Source organism: Suncus etruscus, chromosome 4 (assembly GCF_024139225.1).
Source record: "Suncus etruscus isolate mSunEtr1 chromosome 4, mSunEtr1.pri.cur, whole genome shotgun sequence".
NCBI lineage: Eukaryota > Metazoa > Chordata > Mammalia > Eulipotyphla > Soricidae > Suncus > Suncus etruscus.
The window spans coordinates 73,086,801-73,102,882 of NC_064851.1; positions in this window are offsets into that span (position 1 = coordinate 73,086,801).

Here is a 16,082-nt window from a genome sequence, read left to right on the forward strand (position 1 = left end):
ATGACCTTCTGCAGTGATGTCTTTAACTTATATTTTAAAATTTATTTAAATACCATGGTTATAAGGTTGTTCATAATACAGTTTTTCCCACAGATAAAATTGTTTATGATTGAGTTACAGTTATACAATATTCAACAACCTTCACTAGTGCACATTTCTCACCGCCAATCACCCCATCCAGTTTCCCTCTTATCCTCCCTAAAAATTTCTCTTCCATTCACCCTTCTTCTACCTGCCTCTGGGTCAGGCAATTTACTTTTCTCTATATATCTTTCTCTCACTCTCTCTCTCTCTTTTGACTTTTGATATTGTGGTTTGCACTACTCTTAGTGAAAGAATGCCATGCGTGTCAACTTATCCCCTTATAGCACACACTCATGAAAGTGATAGCTGAAACTGATTACTCTAGACAAGAAATGCATATTCAACTTCTTATACATCTAGAGAAAATTTGCAAGTGGATTTAGAGTATCTAATACACATAAAACATTTTTATTTTAAAGCCATTTTATAAAATATGTATGCAGCAAATATTTTTCTCACAAACTTTAAAATTTTATTAATTCGTTAATTTAAATGGATACAGCATTCTTAACTTTTCTCTTGACCTTTAACAGCCAGAGTGCAGATAAGTTTGCCTATTGTAGATTTTCTCACTTGAGTGACTACGAGGTTGTGAGAGACTCATTTCATTTAATTCTTTTAATTTTCTATAATACAACAGAAAAGAGCAGTAGAGAAGAAATCAATCCTGACTTATCCCTTGTCGAATATCAGCAAACACAATGTCACAAAACCAATGTGAAAAAATGGAGTATAGATTTTCTGCTGGCATTTGTAAAGTGTTTGTGTCAAAGTATTTTTCTAATACAGAAAAGGTTAGAGCTTAACAAATTAAAGCACATGTTTCTTTTAAAATGTTATGCTGATCATTTCAATTAATTTTAATGGCTCTATTTTCTCTTGTAAAAAGTTAATGCAATATGATCAAAGGTGATCCTTTAATTATTCATAATTCATACAAAATTATTTATTATAAGCATAAGGAAAATTTTTGATAGCATGTTTTTTTCTGATATAGGCTTATTAAAAAACAAAACCTCAAATATTTGATTTTTCAACTGTTAATTTATATTGTTTACAAAAATTATATATCTCATTCTGCAAAAAATGATATTTATGTGCTGAGTAAAATTATAAATTATTTCATTTATATAAAATGAGATACTATTAAAATTAAATGCTAATATATTTATGATACTGAAATTTTATTAATCAAAAAATTATGCCACAATTAATTTAGACATTTTTATTCCATCAAAATGGATGACCAGTAGGTGTATGAAAATGTATTTATCATCATTTATTTTAGGGAAATATGAAAATATACCAAAAAATTCTATTTATTTTTGACTTGTATAATTAATCATAATTATTTGATTATAAATTTCTAGTCATAAAAACTTTTTACTATACTTATTTATTTTTTTTTTTTTTTGGTTTTTGGGTCTCACCCGGCTGTGCTCAGGGGTTACTCCTGGCTCCATGCTCAGAAATTGCTCCTGGCAAGCACGGGGGACCATATGGGACGCCGGGATTCGAACCGATGACCTTCTGCATGAAAGGCAAATGCCTTACCTCCATGCTATCTCTCCGGCCCTTTACTATACTTATTGACAACTACAAATATTCCTTCATTCCTTCCTTTGCTCCCTCACTCCTTCCTTCTTTCCTACATACCTTCCCTTCCACCTTCCTTCCCTCCTTTCTTCATTCCCACCCTCCTTCATTCCTCCTCTCCTTCCCTACTTCTCTTCCTCCTTTTTCTTTCCCTCCTTCCTTTTTTCCTTTCTTCCTTCCCTTCTTCCTTTCTTCCTTCCTTCCATCCTTCCCTCTTTCCAACCCTCCTTCCTTCCCACCTTTCTTACTTCCTACCCTCCTTCCTTTCCTCTTTCCTTCTTCTCTCCCTCCTTCCTTTTTCCCTCCTTTCTTCCTTCCGACCCTCCTTCCTTCCCTCTTTCCTCATTCTCTCTCTCCTCCTTCCTTTCTTCCCTCCTTTCTTCCTTCCTAACCTCCTTAATTCCCTTCTTCCTGCCTTCCCTCCCTCCTTCCTTCCTTTCCTCCTTCTTTCCTTCCTCCCTACACTCCTTTCTTCCCTCTTTCCATTCTTCCCTTCTTCCCTCCTTCTTTCCTTTGCTCCATCCTTCCTTCCTACCTTGCTTTCTTCCTTCCTTCCCCATTCCTTCCTTCCTACCCTACTTCCCTCCCTCCTTCCTTCTCTTCTTCCTTCCTCCACTCCTTCCTTTTTTGCTTGCTTTCTTCCTTCCCTCCTTCTTTCTTTCCTCTCTCATTTCTTCCCTCCTTTTTCCTTTCCTTCTTTTTTCCCTCCTTCCTTCCTTCCCTTTTTTTTTCTTCCCTCTCTCCTTCCTTCCCTTCATCCCTTCTTCCTCCCTCCTTCCTTTCCTCCCTCTGTCCTGCCTTCTTTCCTTCTCTCCTTCCTTCCCTCCTTCCTTTCTTCCCTCCCTCTATTCTGCCTTCTTTCCTTCCCTCCTTCCTTTCCACCTTCCTTTCTTCCTTCATTCCCCCTTCCCTCCCTCACTTTTCCTTCCCTCCCTTTTTCTTTCTTTTCTTCCTTCCCTTCCTCTTCCTTCCTTCCTTTGATCCTTCTCTCCTTCCTTTTCCCCTTTCTTCCCTCCTTCCCGCTCTCCTTCCCTCCCGCTTCTCTCCTTCCTACATTCCTTGCCTCCTTTCTTTTCTCCTTCCTTACTTTCCTCCTTTCTTCCCTCCTTCCTTCCCTTCTTTCCTTTCTTTCTTCTTCCCTCATTCCTTCGCTCCCTTCTTTCCTCCTTCCTTCGCTCCTTCCTTCCCTCCTTCCTATACTCCTTCCCTCTTCCTTTTCCCCTTCCTTTCCTTCTTCCTTCTCTCCTTCCCTCACTCCTTCCTTCCCTCCTTTCTTCAATTCCTTCTCTTCTTCCTTTCCTCCTTCCTTACCCCCTTCCCTCCTTCCTTTGTACCTTTCCTCCTTCCTTCCCCTTCCCTCCCTCCTTTGTTCCTTCCCTCCTTCGTTCCCTCCTTCCCTCCCCTTTCTTTTCTCCTTCCTTCTCTTCCTCTTCCTTCCTTCCTTCCCTCCTTCCCTCCTTCTTTCCTCCTTCCTTCGCTCCTTTCCTTTCTTCCTTCCCTCCCTCCCTCCTTCCTTCCTTCCCTTTCTTTTTTCCTCAACACTCTCTTTTGCTGTTTCTTACTCTCATCAATTACATTAACACAATTACATTAACTTCTTTCCCTTACTTTCTCCTTCTTGTAACTTTCCTTTAGAATAAATACCTAATTCACGTTTGATTTATGTTTTATAATACTTAAATTTTATGTCCTTTGCTACTCATATATTTCATCTAACCTTGTCTCCTTTTGATTCATTCATTTATTGCTAGTGTACTTTTTTAACATCACAAATAAGATATCAAGATAATCCAACATTATTCTTGCTTTATATATTAACCATTTAGTTACAAGAATATTTAATATATATAGCTTAGGGCTAAATAAGCACATTATTACTGAAGTACCATTGGATATCAGATGTCAAATATTAGTGTAATAAAATTGTCTAATGGTGGCATATTTTATGAATAAAATGTCAACAACAAATATATTAGCATTTAATGTAATAGCATCCCATTTATAAAATTATATTCAGCACATAAATATCAGTTTTTGTAGAATATTTATAATTCTTGTAAGCTGTATAAATTAAATAGTTAAAAAGCTAAATATATGATAAGTGTTTTATTTTTTACTGAATCTATAATAAAAAACATGCTATCACAAATTTTTATATGCTTGTGATAAATTTTTGTATGAATTATGAATAAGTAAAGGATAACCTTTGATCACGTTGCATTAACTTTTATATGAGATATAGAGCTATGAAAATTAATCAAAATGATCAGCATAATATTTTAAAAGAAATTGTGCTTTAATTTCTTAAGCTCTAACATTTTCTGTATTAGAAAAATTCTTTCATTATCTTTTTATGACATGCAGAACCTCTTTAATGTAGTCATCTTTGTTTATATTTGATTCCATATACTTGTTTAGTGGTATTTTATTCTTAAACATGCCTTCAGCTTTAATGTAATGGAGAGTACTACCTATATTTTTTACTATGTACTTTATGGTTTCAGATCAGAATTCAAAGTATTTTATTAAATATTTATATAAATATAGATATAAATATAAGTATTTATAACTCTAGAAAATACCTACACATTCAAAATCCAGAAGGCAACTCAATAAATCCAGGTTCTTAAATTAAACATAATTTTTAATTTAAAGAAAATTTACCATTTTCAGTAATTAACTGCAAAATGTGTTTCTAAATTTTTCAATCTACAGTTTTTTGTAACTACTTTTGAATTACCTCTTAATATAACATAATGTTTTATTATATTCTGATGAGATACAGAGATCCTGGAGAAGTCAAAGAGATCCAAGTATTTTTAATTAAATAATAAATTTATTTAAGCACCATGATTACAAGCATGTTTGTAGTTGAGTTTAAGTTATAAAAAAGAACACAATCCTTCACCAGTGTAACTATCCCATCTCTAATGCCTCCCGACTCCCTCTTCTTCCATGTCCTGCCAGTATTTGAGAAAGGCATTCTATTTCTCACTCATTGTGTCTCACTCATACCATTGTCATTATAGTTGTTAGTGTAGTTATTTTCTAACTGCACTCACCATTCTATGTGCAAGCTTTATATCAAGGTATGGTTCTTCCAGCCTTCATATTTATTGTCTCTAAGTGTTTTTTTAATAATGTCTTTTATTTTTCTTCAATACTAGATGAGTGAGACTACTCTGTGTCTTCTCGCTCTGACATTTCATTTAGCCTAAAAGTGTCCATGTCCATCTATGTATAGGAATCATTTATGACTTCATTTTTACTTAACTAATACTAGGGATTTGTCTTAGGTGATTTAATTCTATTCACCTGAGCTGAGAGTCTGTCTTTTTCAGTTACTACTAATTTGTGTTACAGTTTAAATTTGAGGAAACTGATACTCTCATCTTCTTCTGTTTAGATATTGCTTTGGCTATTTGTGGATGTATACTGTTTCAAATGATTTAAATTTTTTTTGGTTTATTTCTTTTAAAAAAAAACACTCATGGGTAACCTAATAAGAATGGTGTTGACTCAGAATAATGCTTGGAGTATGTTGCTATTTTAATAAGTTCATCCTCCCAATCCATTTGCATGTTATATATGTCTCCATTTCTTGTGTTTTGTAATTTTCTTGGTGTAAGTTTTCCACTTCTAGTTTTGTTGATTTCCTATGTACTTTATTTTCTGAAAGACAATAGGGAATGGTATTTTTATAAAATTGCTGTTATTTACCTTTAATTATTTTTATATAGGAATGCTATGTACTTTGCATGTTAATTTTGAATCCTGGTACTCTTGCAATTTATTGTTTCTAGAAGCAGGTGTAGAGTATTCAGGATTTTTCTAAGTATAGTATCATATCTACAAATAGGAAGAAGTTAACTTCCTATTTGTATGCACTTGTTATATATTTTTCTTGCATAGTTGTGATGGAAAATTCTTTCAGTACTATAATCACTATCAAAGGTGAAATTGAGCAATTTTTCTTATGGCTGATCTTAGAGAAAGGGCTTTTAGTTTTTCCCCTTGTGTATATTTTTTGTGGCCTTGTGACAAAGAGATTTAATTATATTAATAAAGTTTCTTAGATTTCCATTTTGTTGACATTTTTATCATTAGTGGGTATTGGATCTTATCAAATGCTTTCTCTGCATCTATAGATAACCATCCGATTTTAATTTTTTTTTCTTCAGGACCACCCCCGGTTGATGCACAGGGGTTACTCCTGGCTAAGCGCTCAGAAATTGCCCCTGGCTTGGGGGGATCATATGGGAAGCCGGGGGATCAAACCGCAGTCCTTCCTTGGCTAGTGCTTGCAAGGCAGACACCTTACCTTCAGCGCCACCTCACTGGCCCCTTAATTTTAATTCTTTTATTGATATACTGTATTAGGTTGATTGTGTTGTGGACTCACTCATCCGTGGGATGAATCTTTCTTTTTTTATCGTATACAATTTTTGAGGCAATTTTGAATTTTATTTGCTAGTATTTTGTTAATGATTGCTACATATGTGTTGATCAGTGATATTGGTGTGTAATTCTCTTTTTAATTATGGTATCTCTGTCTGATTTGGTATTAAGTTGATATTAGCTTCATAGAAACAGTTTATGAGTACTTTTTGTTTCAAAATTTCCTGAAAGAGCCTGAGAAGAATTGTCAGTAGGTTCTAAAGTATGAAAGGTTTCTCATCTAGGCTAGGAATTTTGCTTTTGTAAAGATATTTGATTACAATTCTAATTTATTCAAAATTGATATTCTGTTCATGTATTCCATCTCAACTTGTTTCTGACTTTGAAGTTAATAATAATACAATAATTTATCCATTTTATTCTGTGTTTTTATGTTTCCTGGCATAGAGGTTCTCAAAGTAATCTCTGATGGTTACTTTGAATTTCTGCATTATTTTTTGTGACTTTTTTTCCTACTTTGGTTTGTGCTTAATTTGGGAGGATATTATCTTTTTCTTTGTGAGTCCTGCTATTGGCTTACCAATTTGTTTATCTTTTCAAAGAATCAACTCTTGGTTTAATTAACCCTTTGGGCTATTTGTGTGTGTTTCTGTGTGTGTGTGTGTGTGTGTGTGTGTGTGTGATTCCAGTTCATTATTTTTTTTCTCTAAGATTTATAACTGCTATCCTCTTACCTGCTCTGTGTTTCTTTTCTTTTCTTTCTTTCTTTCTTTTTTTTTTTTTTTTTGGCCATTTTTAGTTTAATTTATACAGTCAAAATGATTATGTGGGCTCTTTCTTCCTCTCTGATGAATGCTTGCAAGCCATAAAATTTCCTCTTAACACAGATTTTTCTCTGACACACATTCCGGTAACTCATTTCCTCATTTTTATTTGTTTCCAGAAATTGTTTGTTATTATTTTTGATTCCCATTTTGACCTATTAAAATTCTCAGTTTGTTTCCCATTTTGATACAGTGATTGTTCTGATTGACCTATTTATTGTAAAAAGTTATTTAGTTTCCAGGTGTTTGATTTGTTTTTCTTCTTTTATGTTTGTTAGTATCATCTGTTTTCAGTGCTTCTTAGTCTGAGAAGTTAGTTGGTGTAATTTCTTTCTTTTTTTTTTTTTTTTTTTTTTTTTGGTTTTTGGGCCACACCCGGCGGTGCTCAGGGGTTCCTCCTGGCTATCTGCTCAGAAATAGCTCCTGGCAGGCACTGGGGACCATATGGGACACCGGGATTCAAACCAACCACCTTTGGTCCTGGATTGGCTGCTTGCAAGGCAAATGCCGCTGTGCTATCTCTCCGGGCCCGTTGGTGTAATTTCTATTCTCAAAACTTTTGGAAGTTTATTTTGGAAGTTTATTTATAGAAATAAACTTTTGTAGAGTAAGTTCCATTACACAAAAATTTGTGTATTTGGTTTTTGGGAAATAAAAATCCACATGTATATGGTTATATATATATATATATATATATATATATATATATATATATATATATATTTATCATATACCACTATATAACATCCTCTCTTTCATTTATTTTTTAAAACCCAGTATTTCGTCACTCAATGTTATCTAGCTGACCTATAGTGAGGTGAAAATGTAGTGTTGAAGAATCCCACTACTATGTATTGCTTTCAGTTTTATCTGATATTAGTGTGGACATTCCCTTATTGTTAAGTTAAGAGGGTTTTTTGCTTAAATAATTCTCTTCCAACCTCTGTTGAGACTCTGTATTTGCCCTGACTATTGGAATGTTAAGGTGTTTATTAGTTCTGGAAACTTTTCAGAAATTACGTTTTTTAACTGTTGCTTCATCATAGAGCTGTCTCTCTGTTAACCCAACAATTCATATAGTGTTTCTATTGAATTTATACCAGAATTTTCTTTTAATTTGGCCATTTATTTTGAGGTTTTTTTTCTCATATTTTGTTATTGTCTGGAGAGTTTCCACATTTCTTCTTTGAGTACACAGATTCAGTACTCAGAGGTTGTTACTCTGTTGATGAGGCCTATTAATGGATTTTTTTATTTCACCTCTCAAGATTTTTTTCTGACATTTCTGTTTCTATTTTTCTCATTTCTGCTCTATTATGCACTTGTGTTTTATTGGAAGATCTACTGTTTCTTTGAGATCATTGAACAACCTAAAATTTTTCAATCTGAACATCTATTTAAGACAGGTTAAATAGAAAATTAGTACTGATTCATTTTTTAAAATTGCAGTATTCAAACACAGAATATGTGTTTTTGTGCTACCTAACCATGATTCCTTGTAATCTCAATATACTTCTTTCCTATGTCACTGTCATTGCAAGGGAGGTCTCTGAACTTATCTGTGTAAGAAATTATCTTCTGCTCACATAAGTGGCCACATGCTTAGTAGGTTACATCTAGTACAACTTGTATGAGGCTATGGTTTGTTCCAATGGGCTGAGTAAATAGCTCCACTTAAAGTCTACACATTACTGTATTGGATCCCATACTGTCAGTTTTAATTTTCATTCTTGAATTTGTACAAACAACTTCTTTAAGTTAAAAGATTTGTATTAAAATTTATTGGGATAAAAATAATGTGAATTTGTATGCATTTAAAATGTTTTGTTTTAAGTAATAAATTGACAAATTTTGATAAATTCAACGTATCAATAAATTTTGCTTCTTTATTCTTCTGAAATTATAAAGGTGTTTGAGATCACCAATGTTGATTTAAAGGCATAGAAAACATTCTATATATAATATATAGAATATAGCAATGTAAAAATACATTAAGTAGAATACTGATTAAGTAGAATTCAATAGCTCTAATTTAAAAAATTTTGTTGAAATAATTATTTGTTTACATATTGAAATAATAAATAGGAATTGAAAAAAATTTAGGATGCTTCATAAGATGAAAGGTAATAGTTTGTTACATTATTGTCAGTGTTAAAAAATAACTCCAGAAAAACCACTGCTTGCTTTGTGCCTGCCTAGCTTCGGTCCACTGCTTGCCTCCACATGCAGTCATGAATGACTCAGCGAAAAATGTCTCCAATGTCATCATCAAATTAGTTGGTGTCTGCCCATGAAGAGAGGAGCCTGATTTCTGCTATGTGTCTTGGCAAAAAGAAGAAATTTTAAATGGCTGCTGCTTGCTTTGCTAGTTTTAAAACTGCTTAGTTTCAAGTTCCCTGCTTGCTTCTGGGATGCAGCCTTGAAAGCCCAAAGTGAAAAACGTCCCCGACTACATCATCAAGGTAGCCTTCTCGCCCACAAAGTGGGGGAGCCAGAGGTGCGGCTGCTCTGCTTTGCAGCCAGGCGCATCTTCTAGCCAATGAACCCAACCATAACACATAGGAAAAAACCACACTAGAAGTGTGACAATGAGGAAACAGTGCGGGTTAAAACCATGCATAGAGAAGAAAGATGGCAGCTCTGATGAACTGAAAAGTGCCAACCACTTAGTTAGCTTCTAAGATAAGGAGTTTAGAGAAAAATTATGGAGGATGTTCATAGAACTCAAAGATAGCATAGGTAAAGCTGAACAGACCACACAGAGAGAATAAAAAACTCCAAACTGGAAAAATAGGTCTGACAAACTCAGTAAATAAATTGAAAACCTCAATAGAAATCCTCTCCAACAAAGTAATAGTAACTGAGCACACAATCAGTGAGCTGGAAGACAAGGTGCAAAACAACTCCGTGCAACAGAAGAGATTGGAAAAGAGTCTTAAAACAAACGATCAGACAATGGAAAAAATCTTCAAAAAATGAGACCAAATGAAAATAGAAGTCTTTGATAAACTCAAAAGAAACAACATAAGAATGATTGGAACCCCAGAGAACCAGGAAGAAAATCCACAAGAATAATCAATAGTCAAGGACATCATTGCAAAGAAATTCCTAGAGCTATAGAGTGCATAAAACCAAATCTTTCATGCCCGAAGAGTACCAGCTAAAAGAGACAGAAAGAAAAACACACCAAGACACATCCTAGTCACAATGACAAATCCTACAGATAGAGATAGAATACTGAAAGAGGCAAGATCAAAAAGGTAAATTACATTAAAATGAGCATCCTTAAGATTTACAGCAGATCTGTCATAAGAAATCCTTAAGGCCAAAAGGCAGTGGTGGGATATAGTGACAAAAATCAATTAAATGAATGCTTCACCTAGAATACTGCACTCAGCCAGGCTTACTTTCAGGTTTGAAAGAAGTATACATAACTTCATGGATAAATAAAAGCTCAGAAATTATACAGATTCAAAACAAGCCTTAAAAGAAAAACAGAAAGGTCTACACTAAAACAAGACAGACCAATAGACACACCAAACTTCTTCAAAAAGATGACACTAAATACCATAACAATTAACTATCTCAAAATCAATGGACTAACTGCACCATTTGAGAGACAGAGTGGAAAATGGATCAAAAACTGATCCAAAATTCTGCTGCCTACAAGAAATACATCTGAATAGTCAGAACAAACATAGACTCAACATCAAAGGTTGGAGGAAAAACATCCAAGCAAAAAATTCCCTTATAAAAGTTGGAGTAGCCATATAAATATCAAATGACATAAACTTTAGACTCAGAAAAGTTATGAGACAAAGATGAACATTTTGCAATAATCAAGTGCTATGTACAATATGAATAAATAATACTCTTAACCATATATACACCCAATAGTGGACCAGCAAGATATTTAATACAATTGTTGAGAAATCCTAAAGAAGACATAAATAGCAACACAATAATAGTGAGAGAATTTAACACTGCCCTGTCACCTCCTGATAGATTAACCAGGCTGAAACCTAACAAAAATATACTGTCTCTGAAAAAAGAAAAAGAATAAAGTGGCCTAGTAGATATATAGGGCACTCCATCCTCAGAAACAGGATATACATTCTTCTCAATGCAATGGGTTATTATCTAAGGTAGATGCTAGCCAATAAAACATATCTACTTAAAATTAAGAGGATAGAAATTGTAATGACTACTTTTTAGATATCAGTGCACTGAAATTAGAAGTGACATACAAAGGGACACAGAAGAAAACTTTAACAACTGGAAATTAAATAGCTCACTATTGAAAAATGAGAGGGTCAAGGATAAAATAAAGGAAGAAAACAAAACATTTCTGGAAACACATGCCAATGTAGTCACAAATTATTTGAATTTATGGGAAACAGCAAAAGCGGTGCTAAGAGGAAAAATTATAGCTTTGCAGGCACACATCAGGAAGGAAGAAGGAGCATACATAAATTGCTAATGACACAGCTTATAAAATTATAAAATGATCAACAAAAGGAACCAAAAAATAGGTAGTCAAAAGGAAATAACAAAGCTTAGAGCAGAAAGCAATGAAGTGGACACAAAAAATATCATAAAGATCAACAAAAGCAAAAGTGGAGTGGATTCTTTGAAAAAATAAGTAAGATTGAAAAATGACTAGCAAAACTCAAAGAAAAGGAGAGAGAGAAATTTAATAAATTGGATTAGAAATGAAAAGATTGAGATTACTACAGATACTGCAGAGATTCAAAGAGTAATCAGAGACTAAGTTGAGAAACTCAATGGCATGAAACATGAGAATCTGAAAAAAATAGATAAATTCTTGGACTCATAATATTCCATGGTTAAACCAGGCTGATCTAGCATTCTAAAATACCCACTACTACTGAGGAAATTAAAATGTCATCAAAAGTCTTCCCAAAAATAAAATCTCAGCTCCAAATAGATTCATTAACAAATTCTTTCAAACATTTCAAGAAGAAATATTACCAATCATTTTAAGGCTTTCATTAAATTGAAGAAATTAGAACAACCCCAATTAGATTTTATGAAGCTAACATCACTCTGATATCAAAACCTGACAGAAATGCTGAAAAGAAAAGAATACTAAATAACAATATTTCTGATCACCACAGATGCAAAGATCTTCAACAATTCCTGATAAATAGTATCCAACACTTCTTCAATAAGGTCATACATCACAATAAAGTATGTTTCATACCAGAAATGCAAGGTTAATTTAACATATGTAAATAAATCAATATAATAATTTATATCAACAAAAGTAAAAATAAAACCCATATGATCATATCAATAGATGCACAGAAAGTATTGGATAAGGTCCAACACACTTTCGTGATAAAAAACTATCATCAAGAAGGGAATGGAAGGAATTTTTCTCAATATTGTCAAGGCCGTCTACCAAAACCCAATGGCAAATATTTTTCTTAGTGGAGATAAACCTGAAGTATTTTCTCTAAAATCTGGTACAAGACAATGCTACCCTGTCTCATCACTACTATTTAACACAGTGCTGGATTCTTGCCATAGCAATTAGAAAAATATCAAGGGCATCCAGATACAAAAGGAAGAAATCAAGCTCTCACCATTTGCAGATGAAATGATACTATGTTTAGAGAATCCTAAAGATTCTACCAAAGAGCTTCTAGAAACAATAGATTCATATAGAAAAGTAGCAGGCTACAAAATTTACACACAAAAATAAATGGCCTTTGTGTATACCAATAATCAGAGAGAAGAAATGGACATTAAAAACAGTCCCATTCATGTTATCACCACACAAACTCAAGTACCTTGAAGTCAACTTAACTGAAAAGGTGAAAGATAAATAGAAAGAAAACTACAAAACCATGATTCAGGAAATAAAAGAGGACACAAGGAAATGGAGACATATACCCTGCTCGTGGATTGGGAGAATTAACATAATTAAAATGCCAATATTCCCCAAAGCATTGTACAGATTTAATGCAATTCCTCTAAGGATACCCCAGACATTCTTCAAAGAAGTTGATTAAATACTCCTGAATTTCATTTGGAACAATAAACACGAATAGCTAAGGCAACTCGTAGGAAAAAAATATGGTAGGCATCAATTTCCCGAACATTAAATTGTATTACTAAACAATAATCATTAAATCAGTATGGTATTGGAATATAGACAGACATTCAAATTAGTGGAATAGACTTGAGTATTCACATAATGTTCTCCAAATACACTATCAACTAATCTTTATTAAAGTTGCAAGGAATGCAAAATGGAGCAATAAAAACCTCTTCACAAGTGGAGTTGGGATAACTGATCTGCCACATGAAAACTAGCAAAGTCAGACCTCCAACTAACACCATGCACAAATACTAAATTCAAATAGATTAAAGATCTTTTTATCAGACACGAATATGTAAAGTTAATAGAGAAAATATAAGTAAAACACTCTATGACATAGAGACTAAAGGCATATTCAAGGAGAAAACATCACTTTTCAAACAAGTGGAATCCAATATAAACAGATGGTACTTTATTAAACTGAGAAGCTTCTGCATCGCAAAGGAAATAGTCACAAGTGTACAAAGTCCACCCACAGAATGGAAGAAACTATTCACACAATATCCATCAGATAAGGGTTTAATATCTAAAACATACATTGTATGACTGAACTTAACAAGTAAAAAACATCTAACCCCATCAAAAATGGGGAAAAGAAATGAATAGACAATTCCTCAAAGAAGAATTACAAAAAAAGGCACATGACAAAATGTTCCACATCACTAATCATCAGGGAGATGCAAATCAAAACAACTCTGAGGTACCATCTCACTCCTAGAGAATGGCACACATCACAAGGAACAACCGTCAGTGTTGGCACAAATGTGGAGAGAAAGGCATTCTTATTCACTGTAGTTGGAAATTTCATTTAGTCCAGCCTCTTTGGATAATAATATGGAGATTCCTCAAAAAACTGAAAATTGAGCTCTGATATGATCCAGCTATAGCATTCCTAGGGATGTACCCTAGGAATACAAAAACACAATTCAAAAATCCCTTCCTCACACTTATAATTATTGCATCACTATTTCTAATAGCCAGAATCTGGAAACAACCAATGTACCTTCAATAGATAACTGGCTAAAGAAACTGTGGTACATATGCACAATGGAACATTATGCAGCCATCAAAAGAGCTGGTTATAAAATTTTCCTATACATGGATGGATATAGAAACTAAAAGTTGAGTTAAATAATCAGAGAGAGAGATATACATGTAGAATAGTTTCACTCATCTATGGGTTTTAAGATAAATAAAGTAAGTTTTTGTAATAATGTCCAGATACAATAAAGATAAAGGCTAGAAGGATTGGCTCACAATATGAAGCTCACCACAAAGCATGGTGAGTACAGTTAGAGAAATAATTACACTGACAACCATCATGGCAATGTTACTGAGTGAGAAGAGTAGAATGTCTGTCTCGAATACAGGTGGGGGGGAGAGGAGGGAGATGGGGGACATTGATGTTTGAATGATGTTGCACTAGTGAAGGGGGGTGTTCTTTTTATGACTAAAACCCAACTATAATCTTGTTTGTAATCATGGTTTTTAAATAACAATAGTATTTAATAAAAAATAAAAAAGTAAAATATAAAATAAAAAATAACTACATATTTTAGACAAAAACTTTTCAGTTGAGTTAAACCTTTAATAAATCAAGTAGTAAAACAATTAATTAGGCAATTAATTTTGTTTCTCTTCAATTATTATTTTCATCTAAATAAACATAAGATACATATTTTGTAACACTTAAAGAGTATGCCTCTAAAGTATACACAAACATATAATGAATGCCCTCAATAATGTAAGTTATTAAATATCAAGATATTATCTTGATATTTTTGTGTGCTTATTTCTTCTCTGTAGAAACTTGTATTTTGCATTTTAGTTTGTTCAGATTTTTGCACACACCTAGAGATGCTCAGATATTACTCCTGACTTAGCACTTAGAAATTACTCCTGGCAGGCTTGGGGCATCAGATACAGGATACCCAGTTCAAACATGTACAAGGCATACACCTACTTACTGTGCTATCTCTATGGCCCCCTGCGCTCTTTCTTGAAAAGACACTTCTCTCTCACTCTCCCCTCACGTCTTTCTAAATAACTTTCAATAAAAATTACGTTTCAACTACAACAAAAAAATAAATATAGTGATATATTAACTCCCTGAATCAAACATTTCATTACATAAGATCTCAACAGATTGGGACCAGGAAATAGCACATTTGCTGGTGTACATTTATATTAGAGGCCAGACTAAGATTCAATTATTGTCACCAAAAGGACCTTAAAGTACTACCAAGTGTACTCACAGAGACCCCACAAATACTTCCTGGTGTTAATTTTAAGGATTCCCCTAATACTGAAGTGAGAGGGCATCTTTGCACCATATGATAAAAGTAGCATCACATCCTTGAGAACTTACACTGAATTACCAGACAACTGGGATATAAAGATTCAGACTTTCAGACCTACTGAGCACAGTTGGGAAGGCCAAAATTAAGTTGTGAACAAGTAGTTCTATTCCTTATCATGCACTCAAAATCTATTTATTTTGCATTGTATTGCCTCAAATATAGCCTCTGTAGATTCATGCTTCGTTTTTCTTATTTTCTAATATCGTTCTACATATTTAAAAATCTTTCTTTGTAATTTTTTTAAATTTAAACCGTTGTGTTTTTTAAAGTTATTCATAGTTGGGTTTTAGACATAGAGTGTTTTGGTACCAATTCCACAAATAGTTTTAACCTCCTTCCACTAATACCCCAGTCCATCCCGTGAAAACACACCCTGCTTCACTTTACTAAAGTAATAGGCACTTTTTAAAGTTCGTTTGGAAAGTTTTGTCCCTTTATTTTTTGTTGTTGACTCTGGTTTGGACTCTGTCCTTTTTTAAAACTACCAATGCACCTGAGACCCTTAATCCCTGTCTTCCATAATTTTCTAAGTGTCTTTCTCTTCCTCAATTGCTTTCCTTCTCCTCACTATATTCTGGAGCTTAGAGTGTTCTCAATAACCCTCATTTAAACCATTGCATTACATCATGCAGTTATTCTAAATAGCACAATAAGTGATATCACATTGTATGTATACATCTTGTGGCTTTTACA